This window comes from Cyclopterus lumpus, chromosome 4 (genome assembly GCF_009769545.1).
Source record: "Cyclopterus lumpus isolate fCycLum1 chromosome 4, fCycLum1.pri, whole genome shotgun sequence".
NCBI lineage: Eukaryota > Metazoa > Chordata > Actinopteri > Perciformes > Cyclopteridae > Cyclopterus > Cyclopterus lumpus.
Genome location: NC_046969.1, coordinates 742,656 through 763,015, shown reverse-complemented (window position 1 = coordinate 763,015; position 20,360 = coordinate 742,656). Strand labels below are relative to the sequence as shown.

The window sequence follows — 20,360 nt, the reverse complement described above, 5'->3', positions numbered from 1 at the left end:
TCTCCTGACCACCAGGGGGCGACTCCTCTGGTTGTATAGAAGTCTATGCTTCATGTGTTAAAGCTGCATTCTCTCTCCTGACCACCAGGGGGCGACTCCTCTGGTTGTATAGAAGTCTATGCTTCATGTGTTAAAGCTGCATTCTCTCTCCTGACCACCAGGGGGCGACTCCTCTGGTTGTATAGAAGTCTATGCTTCATGTGTTAAAGCTGCATTCTCTCTCCTGACAACCAGGGGGCGACTCCTCTGGTTGTATAGAAGTCTATGCTTCATGTGTTAAAGCTGCATTCTCTCTCCTGACCACCAGGGGGCGACTCCTCTGGTTGTATAGAAGTCTATATAAATGACTCTACTTCTCTTGATTTATTCCCTCAGTAAACATTGTAAACATTAGTTTTTGGTCTCAATCTCTAGTTTCAAGTCTTCTTCAATACAGCGTGATGTTCATTTAGTAAATTATGGTCTATTTAAAGTCAAAGAGACCATAAAGCAGAGGATGCTTTAGGGCGGGGCTTAGAGTAATTGACAGGCCGTCTCTACGTCACTCCTCAGCATTACAAATATGTTAACTTTTGTTCATTGGTTGCCAAAAATTCAACATGGTTGAGGCCATAATCCAAGATGGGCACGGCAAAATGGCAGAACTCGAGGCTTCATAACACCAATTCACGTCTTATACACAGTCTATGGTTTCAACCAGGAGAGTGCAGTCACTCTGCATATTCATAACACAATAAGTAGAATTGAAATACTGGCACTAAAAGGTCTAGATTAGGATCTGAATACAGTTTAGTTTACTCTTTAAAGAGCTCCGGTCAGAGCTCAAAAGATGGAAAACCATGTGGCGACCATGATGGAAATATGACATTTGTTAGTTTCATGTATCAATGTGAGGAAGGTTTCTCAAATTGCTCCACACAGACCTGATGTTGTCAGCACTTCACTTTAAGTCACATGCTACATGAACATCATTGATTTTATTGTGACCTCAGACTTCCACGATATAGAACTGAAGGTTCAGCATCACAACTACTGGCTGCTTGGTTAAGTATCACACTTATTATTGCCGTATATTAGTTGGTGGGTGGTGGTCGTTTAATCAAAGGTGTCACTTTGGGCTCTGGGTAACCGACAGCTTCTCCCACTATGAATAAAAAACAATCGATTGATAATAAGCAATAATCAGCAGATTGATCCCTAATGAAAATAATGAGCTCCATCCAAACCAACTACAACAGTAGAATCCTGCTTTTATACTAATGCATGAGTAATAATAATCTAATTAGATAATAGATGGTAGAATAGTAACAGACATATGGGACATTGTCTTACTTTTAATACTTCCAAGATGGAAAACAAAATGGCATTTTTAACCCTTTAAGATCACATCCCTGGTCTATTTAACAATATATGTAATCATTTTTACATTTGTATATCAAAACCCAATCATCTTCCTCTGCATGCTAAACAAAATGAAGTGAACCTTTTTCATAATGACGAAAGTGAACTGAAGTTGCCAGTGGGCAAAATGCTAAATGCTCATGTTGTCTCTGAAACTACTTCCTGTTCAAACTAAATGAAGAGAAACAGATACTCACACACACACACACACACACACACACACACACACACACACACACACACACACACACACACACACACACACACACACACACACACACACACACACACACACACACACACACACACACACACACACACACACACACACACACACACACACACACACACACACACACACACACACACACTTTTTCAAGACCATTTGAACCTTCAACCTAAAATGTCTAGATTTGTTTTATGTGGACGTGCATTTCGTTCCCATTTTTTCCCAAAAAAGGAAGAAAAGTCGCCACAATGTGACACACACACTTCCTGCGGGGCTGTCTGTCAGTCACACACTGATGAACACTGTCATTCTGAAATATCCAACAGCCCTTCCCTGAGATTTGAACCCATGTGTGTGTTGATGTGCACCTAGCAAGGTGACCTGTCACAGTAGATCAACACACACACACACACACACACAGCTTCCCTCCAGCTACACTGTGCGCGTGTGTGCTTTAAAACAACCATTGTTGGACGGATTGTGATGAAAAGTGCACACACACAATCATGTTCCCCTCAAGATGAATGGTAATAACTAAAGTAATCCTCTGACTTTTCTTCTAGCGCCATCAACAAGTCAACATTTTAATGTGTCTAATACTTTGGTTTATGCAGATCTTATGGCATTTACACCTAATTTAGCTAGTTTATGGCTAAGCTAAGCTGCTAGCAACGTCATGTATCTGTGTTCTATGTTTTATGCTCACAGTACAGAAATAAAAAGGTAACAGTCGGACTAAATCATCGCATCGTGGCGGCTCTTGGAAACACTCCCACTTTTGTCCACAGGGACCGCCAAAATCAACACAAAATTAAAGTACCTCGTAGTAGTTGAAATAAAAATATGTAAGTATTATCAACAAAATACACAAAATGTTCCCCGTCAGCGTGCACACGTGTATGTTGCATTTGACTGCTGTAGCGCTTCAAGGTCGTACCGATTTGAACCCCTTCATATACTGCTTTTCAATCTACAGCAATGCGTCTTATTCTACGAGCTCGTCATCTGTTTGTAGTGCTGCATTTCAAACTATGGAGGCATAGGCTCCACCCGGAGCACCTGAGGCCACTGAACACCTGGGAGGTACAAACTGTCATAATCAGAGATACATGGAAACAAACGGCTTCATTCTAACAACACCAGGACGGACACCGATTCTCCTAATGAAGTATTCAGTGCTGGTACATCTGAGAATGCGTTTGTGCTGCTAATGTAACTGGCAGTACAAATAATGTGCCCTGGAGGGTGAAATAGGACAGACGTGCATGTGTAACCTCTGTGTGTGTGTGTGTGTGTATGCGTACCTTTTGCCACTTGCTCTGTGACACAGTGACGGTAATTGTTTTGCTCATTACTGCAAGTGAAACCGATTGAACGCTTGTTTGAGGGATTTTACAAAACCTCCAGAAAACATCAGATTTTGGTGTGTTTCAGAGCGCAAGGGAGGAAGGAAGGGAGGAGGGAAGGGAGCAAGGAAGGGAGGAAGGAAGGGAGCAAGGAAGGGAGCAAGGAAGGAAGGGAGCAAGGAAGGGAGCAAGGAAGGGAGCAAGGAAGGAAGGGAGCAAGGAAGAAAGAAAGGACTGGATAGAGAGGGTAGACTGTTATCCTCCAACAGTGATGCAGTAACTCGTGGAGGTCACTGCAAGGCAACAGTAGCTTAGCCTGCTGACTGACTGACACACACAGACACACACAGAGTCCCCGAGGAAGTGGCATTAATCTACACCCTGCATTGCCTCGACAGCCTCGGTTGTTATCAACAACAGACTGAACTGAAGGCAGCAGAGTTTCTGGGCTGAGAAAGATACAGAGGACCAGCAACAGTGCCAGTATAACGAACAGTATACCAGTATAAGGACCAGTATACCAGTATAAGGACCAGTATACTAGTATAAGGACCAGTATACTAGTATAAGGACCAGTATACGGACCAGTATAAGGACCAATATACCAGTATAACAAACAGTATACGGACCAGTATAAGGACCAGTATACCAGTATAAGGACCAGTATACCAGTATAAGGACCAGTATAACGACCAGTATAAGTTAAAGGCCTGTCTTTGAACCCAAACCCAGATGTTTCCCCTGAACCGCCACGTCACAAAACATCATGAAATCCTGATATAGATTATTGATGAAGGCACAGACAAAAGATGGCGTCCCACTGATTGTCGACGCAGGTTAGAAATCAGCACTCGGCGCGGGTACAAATCTACTTTGACGAATACAATAAACGAGGTTGGTTTGCTGAAATCGGCCACGACACTCAGTCCGTCAATAACCCTCATCTCCATTCACTGACGGACCCTCGCTGTCCTCCGTCGGTTACCACGGTGACTCTTCCTTTATCTTGCTAGTGCACACACTCACACAACTGAAATAAAAGAAAAAGTTTAGAGCTGCCGCTACAGATTGTCCACGAGTCTCGTCCGTGGATGCAGACACGAAGCTGCAGACTGTTGGTTCACGATGAGTTCAACCTCCTGAAGGTGTCTGGTGGACAAAGGGGGTCTGTGGAGCGCGAGCTGTGAACATGACGGCTGGTTGATGTTTGCTGTTGAGTCCATGGAGACAAACACACGATTCAGGTTGCAGAGCGAGGAGACCCCTCGGCCGTTAACCCGCACGGCGAACCGGGGAAATAATGCAACCGACAGCCGGCACATTGTTTATGGTACATAAAGTATTTTACTCCCAAAGGTCTGGAATATACTTTCACACACACAACACATTTGTTTTCTACTAAAGCGAGAGAATGAAAGCAGGACGTTTGTAGTGGGGCTTCGGGGGTAGATGCTTAACATTCAGGATAAACGGGGGAAATATTACTCCTTCCAGAAAGGTTTTTCTTTTCCATCATAGCAGGAAAACAAATCCATTTTACCTCGCCACTTTTTATACATTTAAATACTTTTAATTCTCTCTGTAATAAAAAAAGAAAAGAAAAATATATATTTATATTACACTTATATTCCTGTATAAATGACTATTTATTCACGTATCGCAACCATATATCTTTATTAAAATGAATGTCATTGATATTTAAATGAAGAATATTTTATTTTACTCGTACACTAAGAGTGTACGAGTGATGCAGCGTCACCGGTGGGGGGGGGGGGGGGGGGGCACCAAGTCTATCTGCGCCAGTCATCACACACACACTGCAGCATGAACAGTGTGTATCCACCTGTTTCTGTGTGTTGCAGTGAAACATGCAGTCAGGTTAAAGGTGACCTCTACCTGGACACACACACAATCTCGTTTTTTTTCTCATTTTCACACGCACGCACACACACACACACACACACACACACACACACACACACACACACACACACACACACACACACACACACACACACACACACACACACACACACACACACACACACACACACACACACACACACACACACACACACACACACACACACACACACACACACACACACACACACACACACACACACACACACACACACACAGTGAGAGAGCGTACTAACCCGTCGGCAACATCGTCCATACTTCAGTCTTCACACACAGAGATAAATCCACATGTAGCGCTGAAGGTGTGTGTGTGTGTTGTCTTCTGGTTTCGCTGCTCCGATATCCAGAAAATTAGATTGCGTGTGTGTGTGTGTGTGTGTGTGAGTGTGTGTGTGTGTGTGTGTGCGAGAGAGCCGGCTGCTGTGATAGGAAGACGGCGAGCGACGAACAGCCCTGTTACACACTCCAACCTCGATTACTCTCTTTATCACCCCGACTCTCTCTCTCTCTCTACCCTCCACCTCCTGCTATCCCCTCTCCTCTCTCTCTCTCTCTCTCTGTCTCTGTCTCTCTCTCTCTACCCTCTCTCTCTCTCTCTCTCTACCCTCTCTCTCTCTCTCTCTCTCTCTCTCTCTGTCTCTCTCTCTACCCTCTCTCTCTCTGACTGCTGCTGCTATCCCTTCTCCCCCCCCTCTCGCTCCTGCTCGCTCCCTCTCTCATCTATCCAAATTGGTTTCCTCCTCGCTCCAAGCATACTCCCCCCCCCCCCCCCCCCTCCTCTGGAATGGAAACTTACAGATTCATTACGGCCTCATAAGATGGATAATTCTAGGAATGCAATTTGTTTTCATAATGAACTCTTTCTTGAGTAGATGTCTGAGACCTGAGAACACAGCCAGCGGTAGACAATGCAACCAGGAGGATTTACTCAAGTACTGTGCTTCAGTACAAATTCAAGGTACTTTACTTGAATATTTTAATGTTATACTTTGAATCCCCTACATCTGAGTTATTCATCCCCTTCCTGTGCAGGGACACCCTGTGTTAGTGATGAACTGAAGGATGAAGTGTTTTCTTAAAAAGAGGAAAATGCATCATCACAATGCTGAAAAAGGCTCTTTTCTAGATACGTGGTTCTCACAGGACGGCAATCTGATAGAATATGATGCCAACGGGGTATAAGGGAGTTGAAATTAGAACAACATATACGTTAATTAACATCATATATATATTAAATAGACAGTCTAAAGTCAGAATGTGTGCTTCGCTAGGTCGGTCCGCCAGACTACAAGCAAACAACTTGAAAAATGCTTGTTTTCTGAATCAGTTTGGATCCAGTGGTTCTCGGATATGCGAACATTGTAGCCGCTCCATCAACACACAATAACGTCATCTAGCCCCTTTACTAATAAGAGGTATTAAGGTGGAACTCTGGGTGTCCACAGACAGCTGCAACATTGTTCTCAACTCGTACGAATGATGTTGACTTTGTGTAATCGCGCCATGTGAAAAGCATTTGGTGTGAACACACCTTTTAGAACCACCTCTTGAGTAGCATGGGCCCTGCTGGGACCTCTCAAAAACTAATTATATTTTAGGTTATTGCTGAAACCTCATTAAGGACAACGAACATCTTCCTCCTTTAAGACAACCTCACACATCTTCCTCCTTTAAGACAACCTCGAACATCTTCCTCCTTTAAGACAACCTCACACATCTTCCTCCTTTAAGACAACCTCGAACATCTTCCTCCTTTAAGACAACCTCACACATCTTCCTCCTTTAAGACAACCTCAAACATCTTCCTCCTTTAAGACAACCTCGAACATCTTCCTCCTTTAAGACAACCTCACACATCTTCCTCCTTTAAGACAACCTCGAACATCTTCCTCCTTTAAGACAACCTCACACATCTTCCTCCTTTAAGACAACCTCGAACATCTTCCTCCTTTAAGACAACCTCGAACATCTTCCTCCTTTAAGACAACCTCGAACATCTTCCTCCTTTAAGACAACCTCGAACATCTTCCTCCTTTAAGACAACCTCACACATCTTCCTCCTTTAAGACAACCTCACACATCTTCCTCCTTTAAGACAACCTCGAACATCTTCCTCCTTTAAGACAACCTCGAACATCTTCCTCCTTTAAGACAACCTCACACATCTTCCTCCTTTAAGACAACCTCGAACATCTTCCTCCTTTAAGACAACCTCACACATCTTCCTCCTTTAAGACAACCTCGAACATCTTCCTCCTTTAAGACAACCTCAAACATCTTCCTCCTTTAAGACAACCTCGAACATCTTCCTCCTTTAAGACAACCTTGAACATCTTCCTCCTTTAAGACAACCTCGAACATCATCAAGGATTCCTCTGGCCAAGACTTATGCAGCCTCCTCACATTCCTCGACAACCTCGAGACTGATGGGATCCAAGCAGCTCCTAATAGTCCCCTTACACCCCGTCATACATCTTTAACACCTTCAGTTATCACTGAAGCCTCCTTAAAGACGACCTAGAACACCTTCAAGGGTGCCTGTGACCTTGTCCGAGACCCTTGAGGAAGGATTGTTGATCTTTGTCAGGACTCCTATTAAGAACCTCCTGGAACTTCCACGGAACCACCTCAAGGACCAAAGACCCTGGATCCCTTCTTTAAAAACCACTGCTTTGAAGATTTGCATATTCAGCAAAAGCTATAAACGATCCACTCAATACAGACATGTTGACTGTGTGTGTGTACGCGTAGATGTTGCAGCAATCAAGAGGGTTGAGGATATATGAGGACAAGAAACAGAGGGTGGAGACACACACACACACACACACACACACACACACACACACACACAGTGTTGAGCTCTGACAGTCTATGGCAGTGGTTCCCAAAGTGGGGGTCGCGACCCCTAGGGGGGGCGCGGTGGTACTACAGGGGGGTCGCGGCTTCATCACCAACCCACACACACAGACGCACACATACACCGGTAAAACAATATAAAATAACCGACGTGACATGCACTGTGTTCCAACCACGCCACCAGAGCGGCTCATGTCACAGACCGACTGTGGCAAAACCAGCGAGAGCGAGAGAGCGCGAACGAGCGAGGGAGAGAGAGAGTCAGGGAGCGCGAACGAGAGAGAGACACACAGCGAAAAATTTGGGGTCGGTTTGCGGGGGGGGGGGGGGGGGGTCGTCCAATGTTCCTATATCATCAAAGGGGGTCTTGACAGAAAATGTTTGGGAACCACTGGTTTATGGGGAGCATAACTGTTCTGTTATGATAGCTTATTGATCCAATATGCACGACAAACACGCACTCACACATAAAATATGAACGCCAGTGTGAATCTGCAAGACACACTCAAGGACTCACGTGCACACACAGAGGCAAAGACTGGAATTAATACGACTAACCGAACGAACGCACAAACACGCACACAGCAATTCAGCATGTCCCCTCATCAAGATTCAGACCAGCACGCCTCCCCTCTGGCTTGACATGACTCACAAATCAAACCATCCCTGCATCTGAGGGTACCAGGCAGCCTCAATTAAGATCATTTACACACACAAACACACTTTATATAATCTCCTGCTGTCGTCTGGGCAGCCGGGTGGAAGCTGGTCTGTGTCTCCAGCTGCAGTGGGCAGAGAGGTCCACTCATTCAGAAGGCAACACGTGCAGAGCGTTGCTCCATCTTCAGAGTGGAATAAGCCGATGCGTTCTGCTACTCTGTGGGCGTGCAGCTGCTAAATCTGTCATTCCCTTCATCCAGTGACCCGACAGTGACGTCGCTGAAGGCCAGGAAGAGCGACAGAATGCTGGTATCAACAACAAAAAACTGTTGATACCAGTGTTTTCTGATCCAAAACCTCTATGGCTGAGGTTTGAGTGAGCTATGGAAACTTGGGGAAGTGAGAGAGAGAGAGAGAGAGAGAGAGAGAAAGTGCCTGTGATTCAAAGAAACCAACAATGACGGCTGGTAAGAGACAGAACATTAACTTCAGGACCCTCCTCAAAATAAACCTAGACTCCTACAGCATCTTTGGTAAAGGCTGCATGTACCTATCAAGTGTTAAGTCTTAATGTTCTCTGTCAGATGCAAAGCAAGAAATAGCGTGACGTTGCTATGGTGCCACAAACCCCTTGCGCTGGATGGAAGGGTCAACAAAGTCTTGGTCTGGTACGAGGTGGTTGGAGGATCCTTGAATTCTTGAAGGGTTGTAGTCCTTAGGAGCCTTCCATAGGTAACTGATATGAATGAGGAGCGGCCTAATGAAGAGGTCCTCTGGACACATGAGGACATAACATATCGATACTTTAGATGAAGGCGGTTCCAGACATCCTCCTCCAGGAGTCTAGGGTATCTAAGGAGCTTCTTTGTATTGTTGTACGGGTTGATAAGGTCCCAAATGTCCCGAGAGAATTGAAGGAAAAGGATACAGGAATCCTTGAAGAGGATATCACTTGTAAGGAAAACGTAAACATACATTTGTTTACAGGAGGCATGAAAAGTGCACTGGGAGTGCAACAATATGTTAGAAAAAACACCTTGCTTAAAATCTCAAATAAAGCAAAATGGTTAAAACCACAGATATGAGGTTGTTTTGGTCGTTTCTACCCTGCTGCCTCGGTTTAGACCAGGTCCAACTATCTGGCTCTGCTTCACAGATGCAATGGTTTCAGATGTTCTTCATCCTCCGCTGTCTTGGTGGATTTGGAGCTCGTCACGGTTGTGTAATAGTGAAGCGGCAGGAAGGAGAAACACGTTTATAATATTACATTTCAAAGTAAAGACCTGCGGAGCTCCCGTTTACACTGCGATCTCTAGCTTTAGCTTCTTCCTTTATCTTTTTAACCTGGAAATATTGCCAACCCTTTTTGTCTGCTTCTCTGTCAAATCACTTTTTCCAAACATTAGATGTGTTCAGGGAGTGCAGTTAGTGACACTGTGGGCGTAAAGTATTCAGTCAGTTAATATCCAGCTCCAGCTAAAGAAACACAACTAACCTTTACTAGTAATGCCCTGAGGACCAATCAGATACACACTGGATTGAAATGTGACTGTTTAATGCTTACGGAGCACTTTTACACATTTGCTGGTGTTGGCAAAAAGCGGAGCTCCGGAGCATTATTATTATTATTACAAGGGGATAAAACACAGAACTGCAAACTCACCCTGATGGATGCTCGCTAAGGAGAAAATTAAGCTTTTTGTCTTAAAGAAACTGCATTAACATGTCAAATATGAGGCAGATGTGACCGAATGTAAATTCACGTTCAGACCTGAAACTGAAATCTGCAGCTCGACAGTTTTATGGAGAGGTGCTGCAGATAAGCTGCTGCAGTTGAAAACAGTGAGGGGAACGCCGAGGAGAGGAGAGGTGGGCAGAAAAACAGATGAAGACGTAGAGGTGGGCAGAAAAACAGAAGAAGACGTAGAGGTGGGCAGAAAAACAGAAGAAGAGGTAGAGGTGGGCAGAAAAGAGGTAGAGGTGGGCAGAAAAACAGAAGAAGAGGTAGCGGTGGGCAGAAAAGAGGTAGAGGTGGGCAGAAGAACAGAAGAAGAGGTAGAGGTGGGCAGAAAAGAGGTAGAGGTGGGCAGAAAAACAGAAGAAGAGGTAGAGGTGGGCAGAAAAACAGAAGAAGACGTTGAGGTGGGCAGAAAAACAGAAGAAGAGGTAGAGGTGGGCAGAAAAACAGAAGAAGACGTTGAGGTGGGCAGAAAAACAGAAGAGGAGGTAGCGGTGGGCAGAAAAGAGGTAGAGGTGGGCAGAAGAACAGAAGAAGAGGTAGAGGTGGGCAGAAAAGAGGTAGAGGTGGGCAGAAAAGAGGTAGAGGTGGGCAGAAAAACAGAAGAAGAGGTAGAGGTGGGCAGAAAAACAGAAGAAGACGTTGAGGTGGGCAGAAAAACAGAAGAAGACGTTGAGGTGGGCAGAAAAACAGAAGAGGAGGTAGAGGTGGGCAGAAAAGAGGTAGAGGTGGGCAGAAAAACAGAAGAAGAGGTAGAGGTGGGCAGAAAAACAGAAGAAGACGTTGAGGTGGGCAAAAAAACAGAAGAAGACGTTGAGGTGGGCAGAAAAACAGAAGAAGAGGTAGAGGTGGGCAGAAAAACAGAAGAAGACGTTGACGTGGGCAGAAAAACAAAAGAAGACGTTGACGTGAGCAGAAAAACAGAAGAAGACGTTGACGTGAGCAGAAAAACAGAAGAAGACGTTGAGGTGGGCAGAAAAACAGAAGAAGACGTAGAGGTGGGCAGAAAAACAGAAGAAGAGGTAGAGGTGGGCAGAAAAACAGAAGAAGACGTAGAGGTGGGCAGAAAAACAGAAGAAGAGGTAGAGGTGGGCAGAAAAACAGAAGAAGACGTAGAGGTGGGCAGAAAAACAGAAGAGGAGGTAGAGGTGGGCAGAAAAGAGGTAGAGGTGGGCAGAAAAGAGGTAGAGGTGGGCAGAAAAACAGAAGAAGACGTTGAGGTGGGCAGAAAAACAGAAGAAGACGTTGACGTGGGCAGAAAAACAAAAGAAGACGTTGAGGTGGGCAGAAAAACAGAAGAAGACGTTGAGGTGGGCAGAAAAACAGAAGAAGAGGTAGAGGTGGGCAGAAAAACAGAAGAAGACGTTGACGTGGGCAGAAAAACAAAAGAAGACGTTGACGTGGGCAGAAAAACAAAAGAAGACGTAGAGGTGGGCAGAAAAACAGAAGAAAAGGTAGAGGTGGGCAGAAAAACAGAAGAAGAGGTAGAGGTGGGCAGAAAAACAGAAGAAGACGTAGAGGTGGGCAAAAAAACAGAAGAAGACGTTGAGGTGGGCAGAAAAACAGAAGAGGAGGTAGAGGTGGGCAGAAAAGAGGTAGAGGTGGGCAGAAAAGAGGTAGAGGTGGGCAGAAAAACAGAAGAAGAGGTAGAGGTGGGCAGAAAAACAGAAGAAGACGTTGAGGTGGGCAAAAAAACAGAAGAAGACGTTGAGGTGGGCAGAAAAACAGAAGAAGAGGTAGAGGTGGGCAGAAAAACAGAAGAAGACGTTGACGTGGGCAGAAAAAAAAAAGAAGACGTTGAGGTGGGCAGAAAAACAGAAGAAGACGTTGAGGTGGGCAGAAAAACAGAAGAAGAGGTAGAGGTGGGCAGAAAAACAGAAGAAGACGTTGACGTGGGCAGAAAAACAGAAGAAGAGGTAGAGGTGGGCAGAAAAACAGAAGAAGAGGTAGAGGTGGGCAGAAAAACAGAAGAAGACGTAGAGGTGGGCAGAAAAACAGAAGAAGAGGTAGAGGTGGGCAGAAAAACAGAAGAAGAGGTAGAGGTGGGCAGAAAAACAGAAGAAGACGTTGACGTGGGCAGAAAAACAGAAGAAGAGGTAGAGGTGGGCAGAAAAACAGAAGAAGACGTAGAGGTGGGCAGAAAAACAGAAGAAGACGTAGAGGTGGGCAGAAAAACAGAAGAAGACGTAGAGGTGGGCAGAAAAACAGAAGAAGAGGTCTCTGAGGAGTAAAACAGTGTTTCACAAGTCGGCTTGTAATACCCATACGAGTGCATTGCGTGCTTAGATGTCTTTTGGAGAGTTCTTGTACATAAATTGAACTAATATATAAATCAACAAATACAATACACTATATTAAACATCTGAGTAATCAATTTGTACCTGCTCGAAACACAACCAAAGATAACCATAAGAATGACTCAAGAATGACTTGAAACTATGGAAATATGACACGTGAACGCCGGGCGTCTCCCTAAAGCAAGCGACTTTCCAGAGACATGACTTACCTTATGATCCCCAACTTCCTGTGCAGCTAACGGAAGTGTCCTGGAGGCGTTTCGGCTTCGTCAGCACGCGAGGTGGGTTTGAGTCTCAGCTAATTGAATCCCACGCCTCACAAAATGTGGAGCGTGGATGAGTTTGGGGTGGAGATATGAATGAAGTTATGGAAGATTCTGATACGTGTGCAAATACTTTATGATGATTTGAGGTCATTATTTAGGTTTATTTAGTGTATGTTACTGCTGTATGTGGATGTATTGAACACCATTAGTGAAATAAATAGCGTGGTACATGAAGAAATGGAAATATCACACACAAATCATAAACGCTCCATTTGGAGATTCACCTAAACTGTCCGTACTAAAACCTCTAAAAATTCACTTTATCAAAGTCAACCTTTGCAGAAGACTGTGATGTGGTAGATTTAAAGAGATATTCATCCATCTTTTTCTTTTTTTCTGTGTCCCGTCTTCCACAACTTTTAACCAGTAAGACATATACTGCTATATACACATATTAATACTAACACTGTGTTACCATAAGATGTCATCCTTTCCCAAATGATCCGTTTTACATGTCCACACAGATTAAAGTAACCAGAGATTAAAAGAATCGTAACCGTAAAAAGCATTAAACAATATCCGTTTTAAAAGACCTAAAACACAGTTTGCGTGTGGACGAAGGGGAAAGAAACAGAAGATATCCATTTTACTACATTATCTGGACAAATGGAGACATGGCAAAATACGTTTTTTCAATTTATCACATTCATCCTTGAGATGAAGTGGAGTAGTAGTGTTATGTTGCATAAAATGGAAATACTCAAGTACCTCAAATGTGTACTTGAGAACAATATTCAATTCAGTTTATTTTGTGTAGCCCAAAATCACAAACTCCCCTCACAGGGCTTTACAATCTGTACACCTACGACATCCCTGACCTTTGACCTCACATCGGATCAGGAAAAACTCCCCAAAAATAACCTTTCACAGGGAAAAAAGGGAAGAAACCTTCAGTAGAGCAACAGAGGAGGATCCCTCTCCCCGGATGGACAGATGAATAGATGTCATGTGACCAGATGAACAGCGTTACTATAGTTTTGTATATCCATCTTCCTCCCTACATGTCACAGTCGTGTCACAACACCCTCGGTTTGTGACTCAGTGAGTCTATTTTTATCACGTTTGTCTCTTTGTGTCCTGTGACTGTCTCCTGCTGCTAAGACGACCCAGTTTCCCCAGAGGCTCAATCAAGCTTCATCTGAATTAATTAACTTTGTAATGACTGTGTTTTTGAAAGGATATAAAATCTATAATTCAAAGTGGACTGACACCAAAGAGTTATTTAAGCATCAACGAATGAGCAGTAGGACTTAAAATGAAGGTTAAAGAAATCTCTTCTTAGGGCTCTGAGGAACAGGAAGTTTGGTGAACATCTTGTCATTAAATAATGACATAAGTGGGAACCTTGGTGAAGGGTTCATCCTCTGAAGACTTTTACATCAGACACTGTGGTTCACGTTTAGCAGTAACATCCACCATGTTCACCATCTTAGCTTTAGGTATTAGCATCCTAGCGTTGGCTAAAGAGCAGCTGTTTGCTGCTCTTTAGCTAACGCTAGCATGCTAATACAACATTACTGCTGATGCTGAAGAAAATGTCATTACTGTAGGTAAATGGTAAATGGACCAGTACTTGTAGAGCTTCTTCTAGTCTTCCGACCACTCAAAGCGCTTTAACACTACATCATTCACCCATTCACACCCTGATGGGAGGAGCTACGGTTCCACCTGTCCATCAGCAGTAACTAACATTCACACACTGATGGGAGGAGCTAAGGTTCCACCTGTCCATCAACAGTAACTAACATTCACAAACTGATGGGAAGGGCTAAGGTTCCACCTGTCCATCAGCAGTAACTAACATTCACACACTGATGGGAGGGGCTAAGGTTCACCTGCACAGCAGCAGTAACTAACATTCACACACTGATGGGAGGGGCTAAGGTTCACCTGCACAGCAGCAGTAACTAACATTCACACACTGATGGGAGGAGCTAAGGTTCCACCTATCCATCAGCAGTAACTAACATTCACACACTGATGGGAGGGGCTAAGGTTCACCTGCACAGCAGCAGTAACTAACATTCACACACTGATGGGAGGAGCTGCGGCTCCACCTGCACAGCAGCAGTAACTAACAATCACACACTGATGGGAGGGGCTAAGGTTCCACCTGTCCATCAGCAGTAACTAACATTCACACACTGATGGGAGGGGCTAAGGTTCACCTGCACAGCAGCAGTAACTAACAATCACACACTGATGGGAGGGGCTAAGGTTCCACCTGTCCATCAGCAGTAACTAACATTCACACACTGATGGGAGGAGCTACGGTTCCACCTGCACAGCAGCAGTAACTAACATTCACACACTGATGGGAGGGGCTAAGGTTCTACCTGTCCATCAGCAGTAACTAACATTCACACACTGATGGGAGGAGCTACGGTTCCACCTGCACAGCAGCAGTAACTAACATTCACACACTGATGGGAGGGGCTAAGGTTCACCTGCACAGCAGCAGTAACTAACATTCACACCCTGATGGGAGGGGCTAAGGTTCACCTGCACAGCAGCAGTAACTAACATTCACACCCTGATGGGAGGGGCTAAGGTTCACCTGCACAGCAGCAGTAACTAACATTCACACCCTGATGGGAGGGGCTAAGGTTCACCTGCACAGCAGCAGTAACTAACATTCACACACTGATGGGAGGAGCTAAGGTTCCACCTGTCCATCAGCAGTAACTAACATTCACACACTGATGGGAGGGGCTAAGGTTCACCTGCACAGCAGCAGTAACTAACATTCACACACTGATGGGAGGAGCTGCGGCTCCACCTGCACAGCAGCAGTAACTAACAATCACACACTGATGGGAGGGGCTAAGGTTCCACCTGTCCATCAGCAGTAACTAACATTCACACACTGATGGGAGGGGCTAAGGTTCACCTGCACAGCAGCAGTAACTAACATTCACACACTGATGGGAGGGGCTAAGGTTCACCTGCACAGCAGCAGTAACTAACAATCACACACTGATGGGAGGGGCTAAGGTTCCACCTGTCCATCAGCAGTAACTAACATTCACACACTGATGGGAGGAGCTACGGTTCCACCTGCACAGCAGCAGTAACTAACATTCACACACTGATGGGAGGGGCTAAGGTTCTACCTGTCCATCAGCAGTAACTAACATTCACACACTGATGGGAGGAGCTACGGTTCCACCTGCACAGCAGCAGTAACTAACATTCACACACTGATGGGAGGGGCTAAGGTTCACCTGCACAGCAGCAGTAACTAACATTCACACCCTGATGGGAGGGGCTAAGGTTCACCTGCACAGCAGCAGTAACTAACATTCACACCCTGATAGGAGGGGCTAAGGTTCACCTGCACAGCAGCAGTAACTAACATTCACACCCTGATGGGAGGGGCTAAGGTTCACCTGCACAGCAGCAGTAACTAACATTCACACACTGATGGGAGGAGCTAAGGTTCCACCTGTCCATCAGCAGTAACTAACATTCACACACTGATGGGAGGGGCTAAGGTTCACCTGCACATCAGCAGTAACTAACATTCACACACCGTAGGCACAGCTACAGGAGACATTTGGGGTGAAGTGACTTTCCCAAGGAAAAGTCACTTCACTGATGATGGCGCTAGAAAAGTCAGCGGCTTGCTGACGTTACTACAATTCAACCTGAGGGGAAGATGAATGTGTCGTAGATACTTCAGTCTCCATCTTAATCATGTGATCAAAACACACAATGTCTGGAGATGGCGACATAATTAATCGATCTCTGGCTGTGATTGGCTCAAGGACATGACACACTGAGTCGGCCATCGGCCAATCAGATCTCACTGTCTTTCACAGCTTGCACAGAGGTGACGTGCCTCGTCCTCTTCCCTTCTCCATGTCAGCAGTTTAAGGCCTATGTAGACAGCTGTCCTGTTAAAACATCAACATATTTGTCCTGTCAAATAAATGGCAGATGGACGACGCGTTTACAGCCGTGTGTGTTGCTGTCACAGTTATAAAGAAAACTAATCTGTGACATACGCAAGAAAACCAAAGAAGCAGTGATGCCGGAATGAGTCCTAAAACCTGGAACACGAGTCAGCATGTTTGCACACGGAAACCGGAAGGTTTATGTTTATCTTCAGTGAGATGCCTTACATAAAGTCTGTGGTTAACACAAGAGGAAGAGGTTTTAAAGATGTGTTGAACATTATGAAATACGTCAATAGACACCTCTTTGGTGAATTTTAAAGAGGTGGAAAAAAGTAAATCGCGCCGAGTTGTGTAGTTCATTTATAGCCAAATGTTGGCTTTTTACTTCTGGGGGATTGCAGAATTCATAAAAGTGCTGTTTTTGTTGCAAAGATTAATAAAGTATCATGAACTTGTTTCTGTCAGAGAGCTCATTTCCTTCTCAATAAGCCAAAACACCTCCTCTCTGTTTGACAATTGTAAACGCTGAGCTGCTCACGGCGCCACGAGATGCTTCCACCATCCGGCAGTCTGGTCTGGACTCTGGTGGTCAGAGAGAGAGAAAGAAGGATTCATCCTCCTCTCAAAGATAGCTGCATCACCTGCCATCTTATTATACTTCAAAAGAGTCTGTGCACGTGTGCGTGTGTGTGTGTGTGTGTGTGTGTGTGCGCGCTCAGGAGACAGTCTCTCTCTCCATGTTGAAAGAAGGCCATGCAATCAGGTCAAGGACAGTGCGCACGCCCCCCCCCCCACACACACACACACACAGCAGATCGTCACAGTAGAGGTGGGCGTGTGATGGTCAGCATACTGATGCTGTTGTGTGGATACGTGTGCTGCACTAAGTCGTACAGCTGCTTTAACAGGATGGAGCACCCTTACATGTTTAATATTAAGATACATAGTGAAAGTCACAGTATGTGAAGTAATCAGTGTATCAATTATTATAAAACCATGTAAACATGCATATATAAATCAACTCTATAACTGTGAAATTATAATCTAATACGTTTCCTCCTCTGGGTAGCAGAAAGGTGTAAAAGTAACTAACGTCTGCTCAGTAGCTGAGCTGTCCTCCCAATGAGCGTTCATGCAGGGGGTCAGAAGATAAAATGGAAATACATATTTCTGAAAAAAGACAAATCCTTTCTTGAATGTGTGTTTCTTCCACGTGAAATGCCGTCTGGCTTATGGAGATCAACGTTTAATCTCAACACATTCATGGTCTGTGATCAGTAGGTCGGATTTGAGTCTGCACAATCAGAGTCGATGTAAAAGAAAACTAAATTAAAGCGTCAACAATCAGATCAATTTGAAATCACGTCACGATTGGAAATGAGGGAATGGGCCGTCAGAATAATACTTTGCCATGTGCTTGGGGTTTTGTTTCTTCAATACACATATGAGGAATATATTACTCACTCTCCGGCCCAGAGTCCACAAGACTCCACTTTTGATGTTTTTGCTCCTCATCGGTGACGTGAACACATCAGAGGGAGCACAAGTGAGTCAGGTTCTCTGTGTACAGTCCAGACGCAGCTGGAAACGGATTCAGACTCCTCCACCGACGACGCCATGAAGACGTTTCCACAATGTGATCAAAGTAAGCTCGAAAGCCCATTCGTGAACCAGCAGAGTGGATCCATCCATCAGTCTGGCACACACACACACACACACACACACACACCATCTTGTTCTCTCCTTTAGGAAGCTGTCAATCATCTGTCAGCGTGTCTCTCCTAAACACACACATACACACACATTCTTTAGAAAAATAAAATAGCACATACACACTCGTGGGGTAACGCACCATCTTGTTGTTAACTGCCTGTGTGTGCGTGTGCATTGCACAGGTGGATACAGTAGATACTTCTGTTCTCATGCATCACTCAGTCTCTTTGAGCTCTGCTGCTGCTCTGGCACACAGCCTGCATGCTAACAAATCCTGTGTTAGCATTAACGCAAACACAGAATAAAATAATACATACAATACTTTATTTTTAAACTTAAATCGTTTAGTTTAGGATTACATCCATTCTGCATATCCTACTGCAATCTGCACATTTGAATGCATGCGCCTGCTTGAAAGGGCATCCTGTTTTTTAAAAACTTTACATGTTTGACATACAAAATCAATCAATCTATTGATCCATATATCCATCAATCGATCCATTTACTGAGGTAGTAACTCAAGTTAGAAGCCGGGTCCTTTTCTCCCAGACCTCTATACAATAAGACTTATATTTGCACCCCAGAGGCTTTTCCGTCTTCAGACTGATTGCCACAATAGTAATAATGCACTTATTGTAAGTCACTTTGGATAAAAGCGTCAGCTAAATGACATGTAATGTAATGTAATGTAAAATAGTAACTTGAGCAATGGTACCAGCGAGACGATCAAGTCCAGGCAGGACTGAAGGGATAGTTCAAGTCCATCGAAGCTCAGACAGTTACGCTAGTTAGCCCCTCCCCCCATAGCCGGTGCGGCGCCTTTAGCATTAGCCTCTGTTAGCTGTCCCCCGGCAGCCCCCGAGCAGCCGGATGGCTGGGTGACTGTTCGAAGGGGTTTTAAGTCTAAACAGAAGCCCACTGAGCACCACCAACCTCTTCACGTTTCGAACCAGTTTTCCCCACTCAGCGACGCACCCGCTGAGAAACCCACTCTGGTTATAGGTAGCTCCATAGTCAGAAACGTGAAGATGGGGAAGCCAGGGACCAAAGTCATATGCATCCCGGGGGCCAGAGCGGGCGACATTGAATCTTGTTTAAAACTGCTGGCTGAAGATGAGCGTAGTTACAGTAAGATTATAATACACGCCGGCAATAAAATTAATGTGGAATCGGTGTGTACTTATGCCAAGACAATGTCGGACACCGTAGTTTTCTCTGGCCCTCTCCCCAATCTGATCAATGATGACATGTATAGCCGCATGTCGTCGTTCAACCGCTGGTTGTCCAGGTGGTGCCCAGCAAACAATGTGGGCTACATAGATAACTGGCAGACTTTCTGGGGAAAGCCTGATCTGATGAGTCCAGACGGCATTCATCCCACTTGGGATGGAGCGCGTCTCATTTCTGTGAACATGGCGAAGTTGATTAACGGACTTAATCCATGACCCAGAGTTCAGATCAGGAAGCAGAAGCAGAGTTGTAGTCTTCCACCCTTCTCTGCACTTCCATTGGAGCAGTTACCCACCCTTAACTCTATAGAGACTGTGTCTGTCCCACGGCCACTTAAATTAATTAAATCAAAAGTAACCAGAAGAGGAGTCATACAAAATAACCTCATACAGGTTAACATCACTACTGCAACAGTGCAACAAAACAAGATAATTAAATGTGGACTCCTAAATATTAGATCTCTGTCATCTAAAGCTGTATTAGTAAATGATTTAATATCAGACAATCACATTGATTTATTGTGTCTTACTGAAACCTGGCTGAGCCATGAAGAATATGTCAGCCTAAATGAATCAACTCCTCCAAGTCATATTAATACTCACATTCCTCGAGGCACCGGCCGAGGAGGTGGAGTAGCAGCCATCTTTGACTCAAGCCTATTAATGAATCCTAAACCTAAACTAAACTACAACTCATTTGAAAGCCTTGTTCTTAGTCTTTCACATCCAACCTGGAAAACATT

General features: G+C 44.7%; 1 protein-coding gene across 4 annotated transcripts in view; it reads right to left on the bottom strand.

Moving 5' to 3' along the window:
* The window catches only part of patj (PATJ crumbs cell polarity complex component), a 139,205-nt gene that overhangs the window by 53,495 nt on the left and 65,350 nt on the right, over positions 1 to 20,360 (bottom strand). The gene's annotated exons all lie outside the window — the stretch shown is intronic.